Genomic DNA, 15,870 nt, shown 5'->3' with positions numbered 1-15,870 from the left:
AGCCACGTACAGTGAATACATAGAGAAGGGACACGTTAATTCTGACCACAGAGCTTCAGAAAACCTTTGAAGAAGAGGTAGACTCTGTGGTGAATGATAGTGCTATCATTCACAAAGATGAGAGTCTCAGGAAATATGACACTTTATGTATATTCAGCTTTAGAGCCAGCAAAATTCTCATAAATGTCTTATGATTATGGTTTATGTCCATTTTACAAATGAGGAATGTGAAATGCTAAAATCCTAATTCTTAAAGTCATAATCATTACAAATTGTTAGGATTGGCACAGTTGAAAAATACTTCCCAAATCTAATCTGATAATGATTTTAAGTATAATCCATTTTTGTGATTTCATGGTGGACAGAGACCTAGAAATGTCACTTTCACCAAATGTGATTTTTGTGTGGAAGGACAGTGTTTCTTTGGTTCTAAATTACCCTTGTGATGATGATAAAAATTATTTACCACAGTAAATATACACGATCTATGAGTGTTTCTGAACCTTTCATATGTCATCAGGATGCCCCAGAAGGATATTTTAAGAACACATATTCTAGTCCTCATTAGCATAAATATCCTTATTTATTTATCTGGAAATGTGGAACTAGTGCTAATATAGCAGGAAACTGGAATTATCTGCTAGAAATGGAATATACTGTTAAGGAGTAAAATGAGAAATTTAATAATTACTTCCCTTAAATCACAGTCTTTCCTAATATGAGATTTTGTATAGCATCATTTCTACATAGAATCAATGTAATTTTTTGATGGCACAAGGAATACTGGTGGGAAAATATGATGAAAATGCCATATAAATAAAAATTGGAAATACCTGTTTTCCCAATCTCTGTGATAAAATAAATCATCTATTTTAACACTGAAAAGAAAACTACTGCTCCTTTCCTTCCTCAAACTATTTTTGTATGTATTATAAAGGTAAGTAAGATCAAGTAGAAATATTACTGTCACATGATTTAGTGATCATGTTAAAATATTCCGGCATATTTTGTTATTACATGATCCTTTTGTCCCAATTTATTTTGGACTAGTAATACTACAATTTATTTTGACAAAATATATTTTGTTCTTCAATTTGAATGTATTTTTCATATGATTCTAGTTGAAGATTTTAGAACTTAAATATAAAACATCAATTGTATTACTCTTCTCTATGAAATTGGTAGATATGAATATATATATAATTTATATATAAAATATAATTTTTCTAGTAATTTGGTAGGTGGGAGGACAGTCAGGGTAGGAAAAATATACCTATCATATTTTTAAAAGGCAGCCAGTTGTAATTCATCTCATTATTTAGGTTGACTATGCTCTCGGAATTTGATCATTATCATTTAATATAATATTGGGATGTTTTCAAATCTGCTGTGCCAGGCACAGATTGTTCTCTTTGAATTTGATACATGTCAAAAGGACTTTGTAGTTAAATATAGAATTGGTATTTCATGCCTAAAGTATGTCTGCTAGAAAAAAATAAAAGTTTGCAGACTAATCATTTCCATTTAGAGTTGGAAACACTAATCTATTGCCAGTGTGAACTTTCTCTCACTCACTTTCTCCTTTTAATTTTATAACACATCATCTATTTAGCTTTTTGCACTGCATATATTGCAGACACATTAGGGAACTTGAGAAATTAATTGACTCAATATCTCAGAAACTTGCTATTTAAATGAGTAGTGAAACTCATTGTAGGAAAGATGAAACTGAAATTATTGAAAGAGGGTATTTTGATTGTCTTGGTAAGCTTAGTCCACCTTTTGGGATGATTCCTTATAACATCCTGCCACTAATAGATGCAGTCTGCCAAAAAATAGTGTGATTTGATTTGAAATAGGCCAAATGACTAAAATTATTTCAGAATTGAGAAAACAATATGTGTTTAAGTAATTTAAATTTTTATTAAGAGAGCTTTAAAATTAGGAGAAGAAATCAGCTGCACTATAATTCCATGTACTCCTAGGAAAGAATGCTGAGGCCCATTCTGTCCACATCCTTGAGTCAAACTGACAAACAGTATTCTTGGGTGGGAAAGACTCTGAGATAATTGAAAGAGTGTAATTTGATGTTAAGCATACATGGTTCTTAATCCTTGCTCTGACATTTGTAAGCTGTGTGACACGGAACAAATTCTTCCACTTCTCTAAGTCTCAATTTTGTCATCTGATAAATAGGTTTTATACTTTAATCTGCTTTCTTCTGAAGAGTTTTAAAGAAAATATTGTGAATAAGATATAAAGAAATTCTTGAAAGCAGTGCCAATCTAATAGCAGGTGCTTACAAAATTCTGGCTATTCCATTATTTTAATCTGCACAGCATGGTGTTAAATAAGTTACTTAGATGGCATTGCTATAGCTATATATTTTGTTATCTTTAAAATAAAAAATATTTTAGAAAAATTATCTAGATCTGTGGTTTACCCTGGCATGCCTGAAGTGTAGGTGATGGTTAACTATGGTACTGATTCCAGAAGCCCTTAGGATATGTGACTGTACCTATGTACAAGGTATGATTAAAATATATGGTGAAATGTTTACCTTTTTAAAAATTATAGTAAAAGGCATATTGCCATTAATCCCCTTCAAAATATTCTTTTTTTTCAAACACAATTATCCCACCATTCTTGCCACTTTCTGAAGCAGTTCTGGAAGTCCTCTTTCCTGAGTGTCTTTCTAAATGTCTTTGTGAAAATATGGGGAAGGCAGTTGCTGCCAAGTGTTCTCCAATGGAATGCTAGTCTTGAGAATGTGAAAGTGTGTCCTTATCTGTCTTATTCACTGAAACTGGCACTGTGTAACTTCAGGCTCTTCTCCAACATCAAAATGACCATGAAAGGCAAACATTTTGAATCAAATCAGGACATTGAGGCAGCCAGGACAGTGCAACCAGACACTCACAAAAATAGACTTTCCAGGCTGCTTCAGAAAGTGGTAAGAATTATGGGATAAGTGTGTGTTGAAAGTGGGAGGGGTAGTATGTTGGGAGGTTAATGATAATTCATCTTTTATGGTAATAATTTTTTAAGAAATTAAATATTTACCATAGTTTTTGATCACACCTTATACATATGGATATAAAATTCCCCATGACTCCAGTATCTATACTTTCTTCCTCCGTATGCTCTACTATTTGGAATTTATCTCCATATCCAACCATGTAAATAAAGATATTTCAATTTTATTCTCATTTGACTCTATGTAGAATTTATTTTAAGGTCCAAGTTCTAGCAGGTGTTTAATGGATTATTTCAAATTCAATAAATCTTTGAAATTTTACATAAAAATTTGGGGGATGTATCATTATCATCAAAACTACATTTTATTAAATACGCATAAGTAAAATCAAAATATTTACTGATAAATTTTATCTTTGCTCTAGTTAGCATAACAACACATTTGTCTCCTTGTTACCCTTTTTGAGAGAACTGCAGTATATGTTTTTTAAATTGTTTAAGTAATTTATGCATTTATATTGCTGTTTGTTCTCACTTCTCTGATACCTGGTTTTGTTGGAATTTTTTAACTCGTGGAAAATATGATGTCAGAAGGGTAGATTTATATGAAAGGGTGAGAATAAAGTTTTCATAAGATTAATGAGATTTGCTCCATATCCTCAAAGTGTCTGAAATATTATGGAGAGGGACCTTTATTGGCCCTGCCTCTTCTTTTTTTTCATCCCTGCTGCCAACCTCTCCAAACCACTTTGTGATAAAAGAGCAGGCTTGGCTGGAGGAGCTGGTATTCAAAGGATTTTCTGCAAAATGCAAGTGCAGGAGCAGTCGTTTACTGAGAATTTTTCTGCATGTTTGACTTCTGTACAGTCTGTGAATTTGATAAATTTTTGCCAGTTTGACCTAACAGATAAAAACAGGAAGAAACAGATTTCTGTCAAAACTACTGCCAATATTTTTCTTCGTTTGGTTTTGGTTTTTTTTTGGTACCGGTGATCGAACTTAGGTTCTTGGCGCTTGAGAGGCAGGCGGCGGAACCACTGAGCTAAATCCCCTGTAAAGTTTCTTTATTTTTATTTTTTGGTACCGGATCGAACTTGGGACCTTCACTTGCGAGGAAGGAGGCAGAACCACTAAGCTAAATCCCTGGCCCGTGCTAATATTTTTAATGTAATCAAAGGACTCTCACAAGTAAGATGCCTACAAGGTTTGAAGAATTGTCTAACACTTTCATTTTCTTTATATTTCCACAATTATCAATATTTGAACTGTCTGTATGTCAATACAAAAAGTAGACCAAAGAGTTTTCAGTACCCAAAAATACGTAACTTTGGAAAAAAGTATTTGAAAGTAATTTTCTAAGAAAAATTTTCTAAATGATTTTATACTATTGTTCACTTTCATATTTACACTTACTATAGATTTTTTGCCAGATTTAGATATCAACAAAAAGTTGTCATAAGGTAATTACATCAAGGAGGAATTTTTGAAGAGCATTTTGTACTTTTAATTTACATTTATACCTTTAATATCATTTATATGTACTTATATTGTAAATACATACAGAAAATTTCACCAGGTAGAACAGAACCATTGAAGCTAAAGACTCTTGAATATTTTTGCAAAAAACATGTTTATACACTGTATATACTTTAGTTCAAATTATAGAAGAAGACTGTCATAGATTTAACTTTAAAAGATCCACTGAAGACAAGAATCTGGCATAGTATTTCAATGTTTAGCTCTGACATTTAAGCATAATATACTTGCAGGAAGATAGAAAATTAGATCCAGAAAAGACTTCAGATGCATTTTTGTCCAAATGTTTGTAGATCACGAAACCTTTTTTTTTTTTTTTTTTCTTTTGATACCAGGGATCAAACTCGGGTCCTTGTGCTTGCGAGGCAGGGAGCGGAACCACCGAGCTAAATCCTCAGCCCAATCAAGAAACCTTTATATAGAAATTAAATAGTTTCACTACTCTGCCAAACAGTTGAGATTAGCTCAGATAATATGTATTCCCTGAATATTAAACATCAAGATCTATACTTACAAATATGCTTCTCTACTGACCCTAGGGTTAGTTACATCTTGATAAACCCATCAAAAATTAAAAATAATATGAAAACTCATCTAATATGTCAAATCTACAAAACATCACAGTTTAGTAACACAGTACCATAGAGCATGAGCTGCCTGCCCTACTCATCCTGTGGCGGACAGACCAGCAGTTCTCTGCCTCTGCTCTGCTGAGCAAGAGAGTAATTTATAGGGGGAAGGGTCAAATTTCAAACCTCATAATAAGGTTTCTACTGGATATGTATTGGTTTTGGATTTAAAAAAAGCTAAAAAATAAAGCTTAAAAATCTTGAGTTGAAGCATCATCTGTGTTGTGCTTTGAATCACACAGTATTGTTTTTTTTCTTTATATTTTTTCAGATGGTTTTGCTATGTAGTTCTGACTGGCCTGGAGCTCACAGTGATCTGCATGCCTCAGCCTCCCAAATGCTGGAATTACAGGTGAGTGCCACCACACATAGTATTCTTGAGATGTTGGTGTTTTATTCTTGTTTCACAGGTAAGGGAGATTTTGAGAAATGAGGAGCCTACCTGTATGCTGGTTAGTTAATGAGTGGCTAATCAAGTTTCAGTCTAATTATCCTTCTGGTGTACTGACTACAAACAATAAATATTTGTGTTAAGAATGAGAAATGGATGAATTTATAAGAATGATTTTAATGTATCATTGTCCAACAACACACCAATAGAGCTACAGTATATAATTATGTGTTTTAGTTTATCCCATTTATAAGAGCTTAATTGACTTATATAACTTTAGCTTAGCACTTCCATTAAGACTAATACAATTACAGTAGCACATGTCTTTTGGAGATAAAGAAATGTCCTATAATTCTTTATTATATATATATATATATATATATATATATATATATATATGCAAATTCCAGAGTCATCAGAAATGATGCCTTGGCTTAATTAATTTTGATTTATGATCTATCCAGGGAATAACTATTAGTGGGTAGATGTTTAAATTGTTATAACCTCCTCATTATCCTGAAGTGGAAATATGTGGATATTTAATTGCCCACACTTGGGGCTATTCTTCACTTTTAAATATTCAAATATAGGGGTATGAGTCAAAAAATTGAGCAATATTCAACTGAAGGCACTGGTAGAAAACATATATATGTCTTGCTATTTTATTTTGTATTAGTACATGTTTGTAGTACATAATGATGGCATTTCTTATGGAATGTTGGTACGTGTATGTAACACATGTCATTTCTTTTTTTCATTTACTTCCCCACCTTTCTACTCAATTTGCTAAATGAATGATAAGAGATAATGTTTTCTGGACATAATATAGATTTTTTTTTTAAATCAAAGTTTTTAACTGTTTTAATTGTGTTGAGAATATTACCAATTTTGCCTGTTAATGAAACCTATATATACAGGAATTCGGCTCACTGATGTACATGTGGTAATCAGAATCTGTAATAATTACTTTTCATTCATTTATAAAGTAGGCATTGAAACCTGTCAAATCTTCCTGGAAGCCAATATTTCAAATAGAACATGCAGTAGCAACGTGCCTAGAGATATTATAATATATTCACAAAGAGAGTAAATGAATACCTCTCAAATGAAGACATTTTATGGCACTTAAATGAGAATCATATAGATCAGTTCTGTTTGTTTTCAGAATAGTTAATGATTTTATTTTTCATAAAAAGTCACAATTTTGTTATAATACTATGAAGGACACTTTTACAAATGAGGACACTACTTTTTGCTTCTCACTTTGCATATTACATTTTATAGCATTGAATCTAAGTAAGAGTAGATAATTCTGTAACAATAAGTAACAATACATTTATAAGAACAATAACCTGAAAAGATGAACAATTGTATTATAAGAAAATAATCGTTGTTTTAAAGTCAGCATTACTGTTTACTAGCTGCAAAAGCTTGACTAATTTTTTCTATTTCTTTGTACTTCAATTTTTTATCTACAAAATGTGGGCATACAGGTAATGTTTATGTCACAGAATTGTAAAAAGAAAAAATAGTATTTAGTATTGGGTATATGGTTAATAAACACTTTCCTACATATAACCCTAATACTTTGGTCCTCAAAAAATAGCATACAAGAAAAACAACCCATATCATTTCAAGATAAAAAATATCTTTCTTATAATTAGTTCAGTATAATTAATAAGGAAGAAACATCCCTTTTATTTAAATTCAGGGCTTGTCTTAGTTCCTTTTCTCTCCTTGCTGAGATAAAATACCCAACACCCAAAGTTAAAGTGGAAAGCATTCATTTAGCTTACAGTTCTTAGAGGGTTCAGTACATAATTGGCTGGCTCCAAGGCAGGGTGGATGGCAGACAGGCATCGCAGAGGTGAAACAATATGGAGGCACAAGGTAGCGGAATCAAGAAGGAGAACTTTACAGTGTCTTTCTGTCTCTTTTATCTTATTCAGACTACTTAGGGCAGGTAGCACTCACACCCTTAATCCTAGTGCCCTCAGGCCTAGCCTCACCAGGAATCAATTACATGCTCTAGATTCAGCCACCTCCAAAATAGACTGTGACCACCTGAGGCTATGCCAGGACATCGAGACACAGACCCTAACAGGGCTATTTCATTTAAAAGTCCATGCTCTTATGCTATACCAAAATGTGAGCACGGGAGAAGAAAATACTCTGTGGTTGTCAAATGTCAACTGAATGGGTGCAGGAGCTTTCTCACACCCAAGGCAAAGTTTACTTCTCTGTATGCTGTCTTTTTTAACCTTCAACTCAAAAATGAAAACAGAGTGATACCTTATTTTTGTATATGTACGTGTTTGTGTAAGCACTTTTTAGTTTGTGTCCTAAACTAGATTAAAATGAAGGCATTGAAGATTTTCTTTGATCACTAAAAATTCTAATATCAATTTAATTCTCAAGTAATGAACCAATAGGGGGCATGAGAGGTCCACTACTGACTTGTCATTGATGCTTGTCTGATTTAATAATCATTTTCATCCAGAGTACCTAAAACACTTAAGATATCATTATAGCTGGCCTTATTTGCAATTGCTTTACTGGAACTAGATGCTGAAATTCAGTATAATAATAAAGTGCTATAATTCTTTGTAATATTAATGAATAAAGCATTTTGATTAGCAAGGCATGTGTAGGAGAAAAAGTTAAGATTGGGTATTCAAATGAGAGTAATTAAAATGAACAGAGAGCTGAAAATGAACACGTGACACATATAAACGGCTCTATTATCAGAGATAACAGAATACTGTTCAAGTATTTTTGCTAAAACAAAGTGGACTACTAGTTAATTGTCTGTATCCTTGCTCTAACATTTCCCACTAGCAAGACTTATCTCTGCTACTTAGAACAGAAAAAGTCTAAAAAGGAGATTTTGGGGTTGAATCCTTATACTATATTACATTAGATATCTAATACCACTTTATTTTATAATATCATAGGGACTCTTATCTGTCTTATAATTTTCTATCAAATATTGCTGACCAATGCATATGTAAAGGAGGAAATGAGAAGGTACACTTGCTTTGTTCCTTGTCTCCCTAAAGATATTAAAGAATTCTCAAAAACTTAGGGCAATTTGTGTAGCCCACGATTAGAATTTCTAGATGTGGTTTTCTCAGAGCTTTCTAGACAGGACTTGTTATTCTTAAGCATAGGACAGGATATGTGAAGTACTTCTCTTTTTGGTAAGGCAAGATTGAAAAATGTGAGTAGTCAGATTTGTGGGTTAAAAGGAGAAAGGGTGAATTGTAAACTAAGTTTTTGGTTCTCAGAGAGCCCACTCTTCTGTATAGAGATGACTTGTTCAGTGGTTAAAATCCATATTTCATTATTACGTCTGGCATTTTAACACAGATTTGCCAGGAAGTTCTCTCTCTGTCTCTCTCTCTCTCTCTCTCTCTCTCTCTGAATGTTACATGATTTTGGATAATAGGATGGCTAGCATAAATGACCTATATGTGTAGTATTATAATAGTAAGAAGTTAAGACACATGTCTGGTATCTTAAAATTCCTGTTTAAATAATGGAATATTTCCGCTTTGCATAAGACAGCTATGTGGATACCTTTGGTATATTTATTAATTGATTTAAGCCAGAGTTTGATTAGGACTTCACATTTACTCAATTTAAAATGAATCACAACTTATTGCAAACTGAGTAAGTGATAAAATGATTGCCGGTTATTTACTATTTGATTCCATGTCCAGCTTATCATTTTCTTATTGCTGCTTTTCTTTCTTTTTCAGCCATAAAGATTATTTATTTGTTATTTCTATCCCTCTCACCTCACAATTTGCTTTACTCCAACAGAAATCCATATTGTCTGCCATGTTAGAATTTAGATATTTGATAGCTCAGTTAAAGAATAACTATAATAAGTTTATCAGACCAGTTTCTCCTGATTTGGTAAGGGACTTTAATTGTTTAGAAAGTGTTAATTTTTGGCCTAAATTTTTACTTCTTAGAATTTTGCATTTTCTCAGTTTTAAGTAATTAAAATAAAATTCACAGTGTGATCCTGCTCTTCATTGTAGTGCTTTGAGTTTGTTTTTAACAATGATATAAACAGATTTTCTCTAATCCATCTTCTCTTGTCTAGCTCCTCTTGTGATCAATACAACTCATTTGGTCAGTAGGCATGGAACCGAGAGAGGCTAACTGGTCCATATGCCAATTGAACTTGTAATCTTGACTTCATTAATACCATGCTTCAACCAGCTGAGCTAACAAGCCAAAAAATCAAATTAGACACTATTCGGAGCATCTAGTTAATTGCATTTTCCTCGTTTGAACTCTTCATTAGAGCCACTTTGGCCAATTATCAGTCTGTAAAGGGTGCAGCTTCAATCTATGGGGCTCATGTTCATTTTGCCCCTTAGGTTGGAATAGCAGAATAGAATGTGCTATTAAGTTCAGGCAGCAAAATCATGAGCATATATCAGCCAAATTATAGTACCCAATGTTCTTGGTCAGAGGCAGAAGAAGCACATTTCAAATATCCCAAGAGGAAAACTGCTGATTTTGTGGGCAAAATGGAGATAGGAATAGTTTTGGCAGCTCTTTGATCCATTTCTGGTACATCTCTTTTCTGGTGCAACTCTTTTCTAGTCTCTGAATCTTATGTCTGTCTTCAATTTCTACTTATGCTAGAATATGTTTTTGTGCATTCCTGTGAACTATGGATTGCAGATGAAATCTGCTTAATGACTTGGTACCCCAACATTTTATCTTAAGCTCAAATCTACCATACTTAGAAATCTGAATTTCTAAGTAGCATATCCAAACAACAATCTGTCTGTGATTCTTGATAATTAATCTGGTGTTTTACTTATTAGGTAGTAGTGTGAACAGGACCTAGTCCTTTCTTTGCCTAAATTACCAGGCTTGGATAGCTTTGCTAAATTTAATTCATTTTAATTAATTAACATTTTGACACATATGCATTGTAAATTCCCTAAGCATTTACTAGATTAATGTTTTACAATGAACCATCAAGCCAACAAATATTGTGGCTGAAGTGTTTAAGGAGGCTGATTATTTGGATGCATATTGCCATTACTTTATAATGTATTATTTAAGATGTTGGTTTTTGAGGTTGAGAGCAGTTGATTACAAGCTTAGAGTATCTCTTAATCTTTCAGATTGCATTACTCTATGGATTAAGACAATATAGTAAAAAGAAATAAAATTGACTATTATAGTCAATCATAAATCATCCTTGAATTCAAGACCTGAAAAAAGAAAGCGTTTGTGTTATTATTTGAAATTATAATCATTACATTTATTTCTTTGGAGGACAACACAGATTTTTTTCAAATACATAGAGATTATCTACTTTTAATTCTTTTAACACATGTGAAAAAGAAAGAAAATACAAAGTAAGTAGTACAGGCATGGAAGGATTTGTCAAGGATCTTAGTATTAGAGACAATGGTAGAATCCAGGCCTACCAGTATATATACTGAATTGTACATTCCAACAAGGATATGCTGAAGTTATCACACTCAAGGTGACTGTATTTGAAGATAGGAATTTGAAAAAATAATTAAAATTACATGATATCATAAGGGGGGAGTCTAATTCCTTATGCTTAAGGTACTTATGAAAACATCAGGAAAGAGGCATATGAGGACGTCGTTAAGAAGGTAGCCATCTGCAAACCACGAGGGCACCTAGGAAAGCAACCCTGCTAGTAACTTGATATTGGCCTTAACAGTTTGCAGAACTGCGAAAACTACGTGTCTGTGGTTTAATCGACCCAATCTGTGGTATTTTGTCATGGCAGCCTGAGCTAATATGGCAAGTTTCTGTCAATGTTTTTCTGATACTCTATATAGAACTTCCGTGATTAACAAAAAGCACACATTCTGTGTGTGATACATGTTATACAATGAATGTCATAAGAGACGCCCTGCTAGTACTATAGTAAAATTAATTTAAAAGACTAATAGTGGCACTGACCAGATATTTGGCTGGTTTTGGATCTCTCCCTTGTACTCAGAACTTTGCACGAACATTGGCTCAGAGCTGATACTCAACTGCTTTTGAACTGTCTCCTCTTCAAAGGCACTTGCAAAGAAAATTCCACTTTAAAACTGCGTCTTAAAAGTCTATATATTATGTGTGAAGCCATAGAATTATACCCTTTTCCAGGCAAAATTCTTTTTTTCCTCTTCTGGGTATCAAATACAGAGGCCAGTGCATGCTTAGCTCATGCTCTACCACTGACCAGTGCTCTCAGGCCTTCCATGAAAAAACAAATTAATGGGAAGGACATGATTCATATGATTTTTTAATTCTTTATTTTTATTAGTACATATTTAGCATACATAATGATGGCCTTCATCATGGGGAATTTGTACCAGTACATAATATATCTTAATTCTTCTTTTCTTCCCTATTGCCCGCCTCTATCTTCAACCTTTCTTTCCCTCTCCATTTAAAAAAGCTTTGTTTCCATTTTTTCCTTCTGTTTTCTTTTTTTCCCTAATCCTCTTTTCCTTCCTTCCCTTCCCCCTGCCCTTGCTCTGGGTTTCTTCCCATTTGAACATGTTTTTCCTACTTCCCATGCAAAATTCTTATCAAGTTTTTGATCAATGGCTTGTAAGTCCTGGAGGCCAAGCTTACTACATAATATAAAAGTGGCTCAAAATAGCTGAGTAATTTAACTTTTTTACTATGAGTATATTACAGATAAATGAAATTATTTTGTTTTAGAAAATAGTGTCATATATGTTATATTAGTATTTGTGGATTGTGACTATCACTTAAAGCATTAAAGATCTAAATTTTATTTTCATGCTGCTAGGGTTGAACTCAGGTCCTTGTCCATGCTGAACAAGTACGTTGTGATTGAGCTGTATCTTCATAGTAGTGATATAGTTTTAATAGTGAAAGTAGCAGTATTTATCTACTTATGCATCACATTTGATAAATATAATCTCCTTTATTTTACTATTTGCACAAAGTAATTACATCATCTTTAAGATCTTATTTAGAAAGAAGGTGTCAAAAACTATAATAAGATCAGAAATATCAATCTTGCATTCTATGTTCACCTTCTCCGTAGGCTTCGTTTTGGTACAAAACAATAGATATGGCCTTGGTATACAACTCCTAACCTGAGTTTAGAACCTGAATCCATTCAAACTACATTAGGAAAGGTATGAAACTGTGATTAATTTTATTAGATGCTGAGCAGGTATTTGAATCACAGAACACTCTATCACACTGGTCTTTTAGGTTTCAGAAGATGGTAAGCCTATTTCTAACCTTGGTCTTGACACTTTATCTTTTGCTGAAATATTTTTGCATCAGAACTTGACAGGATGGCCTCTTTATCTTTTAGGCTTTAGCTCAAATAGTGACTCTGCAGTGAGGTCTTTCTTCATCACACTGTGCCTAAACAGTCTTTCCTTCATCACTGGTTAAATCATTAAAGTGATTTTTTTTATTGCTATGAATATTTCTTCTGCGCATATATTTAGAGTAACTTTTGTCATGTAATTGTGTTGCAAATAACTAGAACAACAAGTTATTGTCTTTCAGGCAGTTAATAAGTTTTATGTTAATTGAATAGTTATTTGGCCAAACATACTATAAATTATGGGTGGTGCATTTTATATTAACGTTCATATTTGTACCATGTGCCTTCATTTTCACTATTCTGAAGGAGAATTATCAGTTAGTACCTATTAAAACTCAGTTTTACCTTCACTGTAAATACCTTTTAATACTTTCTTCCCCAGAAAATATGGATGCAAGCTATATATTTTCTTTTTCCATGATTTTATAATTCATTTATTTTACTACTGAGCATTTATAATAAAGAGTATTGAAATGCGTTTGTGCTATAAATTTTATATAGTCTCATTACTACATATTAATTATACAGAATATTGGGTTTCATTGTGGCATTTGTGCATGTGAGAATAATGTACTTTGATGATATCCATCACCACATAATCCTCCCAAACATTTCCCTTGCCTGATTCCATTTCTGTTTTCTAACACTTGCATCATATTTTTCTTTATCTAGATGCCACAGACGAGGAAGAACACGTGAAACTCATCTCTTTGATTTTGATTTATTTCCCCTAACATGTTGGTCACCAGTTACTCCATTTTCTTTGAAATGATACAATTCTCTTTTTCTGAATAATGCTTCATTGTCGATACGTATCACATTTCCTTTGTCCAGATTGATGGGCACCAAGGGTGATTCCTTATCTTGGCTCTTCTGAATTGTGCTGCAATAAACATGGGTGTACAGTTATACATACATGATGTTGACTTTAATTCCTTGAGGAACATAAAACTGGGTCATATAATAATTCTCTTTTTAGATATTTTAGGGAAACTCTGTACAGATTTTCATACTGGCTGTACTAATTTGCATTCCCACAAATAGTGTATAAGGGTTCCTTTCCTCCCTGAATCCTTGCTAGCATTTATTTTGTATTCTATATATTTTTATTCATTAAGTTTATTGGTACATTTTAGGTATACAATATGATGACATTCATCATTGGGAATTTGTAGCTATACATGATATATCTTGGTTCTTATTTTTTCCCCATTCTTCTGCCCTCCCTTCAACCCCTCCACCCCTTCCTATTTATAAAAACTTTGTTTCCACTTTTTCCTTTTTCTTACATTTATTCCTTTCCCTTCTTTCCTTTCCCCTACCCCTTCCAATTGCCCTTCCCCTTCCTGTTCATGAACAACAGGCTCACTGAGAGAGGAACTGGAGAAACAACTCCTTTCACGATAATATCCAAAAATACAAAATACCTAGGAATCAACCTAATGAAAGAAATCAAAGATCTCTACCCTGAAAATTATAGCACTCTGAAAAAAGAGATCAAAGAGGACATCAGAAAATGAAAAGACATCTCTTGCTCCTGGGTAGGAAGAATCAATATAGTGAAAATGGCCATATTTCCATATTGCTATATAGATTCAATGCAATCACAATTGAAATGCCAAGAGCATATTTCACAGAATTTGAGAAAACAAATCAAAAATTCATTTGGAACAAGAAGAGACCTAGAATAGCAAAAGCAATGCTAGGCAACAAAGACAAGGTAGGGGGTATCCCCTACCCCAACTTGAAACTATACTACTAAGCTACTGTGATAAAAAACAGCATGGTACTGACAAAGACCTGAGGACCAGTGGAACATATTAGAAGATGGAGAAACAACTCCAGACATACCCAGCCACTTCATCTTTGACAAAGGAGCCAACAACCCTCACTGGAGGAAAGATAGCCTCTTTAACAAATGGTGCTGGAAAAATTGGGTTTCAACTTGCCAAGGATTAAAACTAGATCTGTGTGTCTCACCTGCGCTAAATTAAATTGAAATGGATTGAAGATCTAAATATTGAAACAGAAACACTAAACCAGCTGGAAAAGAGATTAGGTAGAACTCTTGAAGACATTAATGTAGGAAAAGATTTCATGAACAAAACCTCAGTTGAATATGAACTAGCACAAAGAATCAACACCTGGAATCTTATTAAACTGGGATCTTATTAAAAAGCTTCTGCACAGCAAGAGAAATCACCAACAGAATGAAGAGACAACTCACAATGTGGGCAAAAAATTTATACCAGCTATTCCTCAGACAAAGGTCTACTGTCTAGAATGTATTCTATATTCTTGATGTCAGCCATCCTAACCTCGGTGAAATAAAATCTCAGTGTAGCTTTGATTTGCATTTTCCCTGATAGCTAAAATTTTTGAACATTTTATATAATTATTGGCCATTTATACTTCTTTTAAGAAGTATCTGTTTAGTTCATTCACCCATTTGCTGGTTGGATCATTTATTCTTTTTGTGTTAACTTTTCTGAGTACTTTATATATTATTGGAAGCTGATTAAATGTCAAATCACCTGACCAAGGGTACAGTGGCAGGATAACAAAAGACAAGACAAGACCTTAATACATAAATGGAGGATCCAGGATTGTCAGAGCTCTTATCAGGCTAAGATACTGTCTCCTGGAGCTTTCCACTATTTATTGATCAGAAGCTTCTTAAAGGAGTAAAGAGTAGTTCAGAGAACTGTGGAGTGGAGAGCACTAATCCAAGCAGGGTCCTAGCAACAAGGGAATAAGACATTCTAGTAGGAACAGATTATTGATTAATGGGAAATTTGGTTTTTTCAATATTAATTTTTTCTTGTATAGAAGTTTTGTGTATGAGTCATATTGCCCTTACCTGCAGTATAGTCTTGCCATCCAAGATATCACTGCATGATGGATCTTTGAGGGCTCCATTGTAACCAGTGGTATGAGGAGTTGTTCCTTTCCCACAC

The sequence above is a fragment of the Heterocephalus glaber genome, unplaced genomic scaffold, assembly GCF_053883595.1.
Source record: "Heterocephalus glaber isolate CG9 unplaced genomic scaffold, H.glaber_assembly_v1.0 deba00001504, whole genome shotgun sequence".
Classification (NCBI taxonomy): Eukaryota; Metazoa; Chordata; class Mammalia; order Rodentia; family Bathyergidae; genus Heterocephalus; species Heterocephalus glaber.
Note: the sequence above shows the minus strand (reverse complement) of the source record.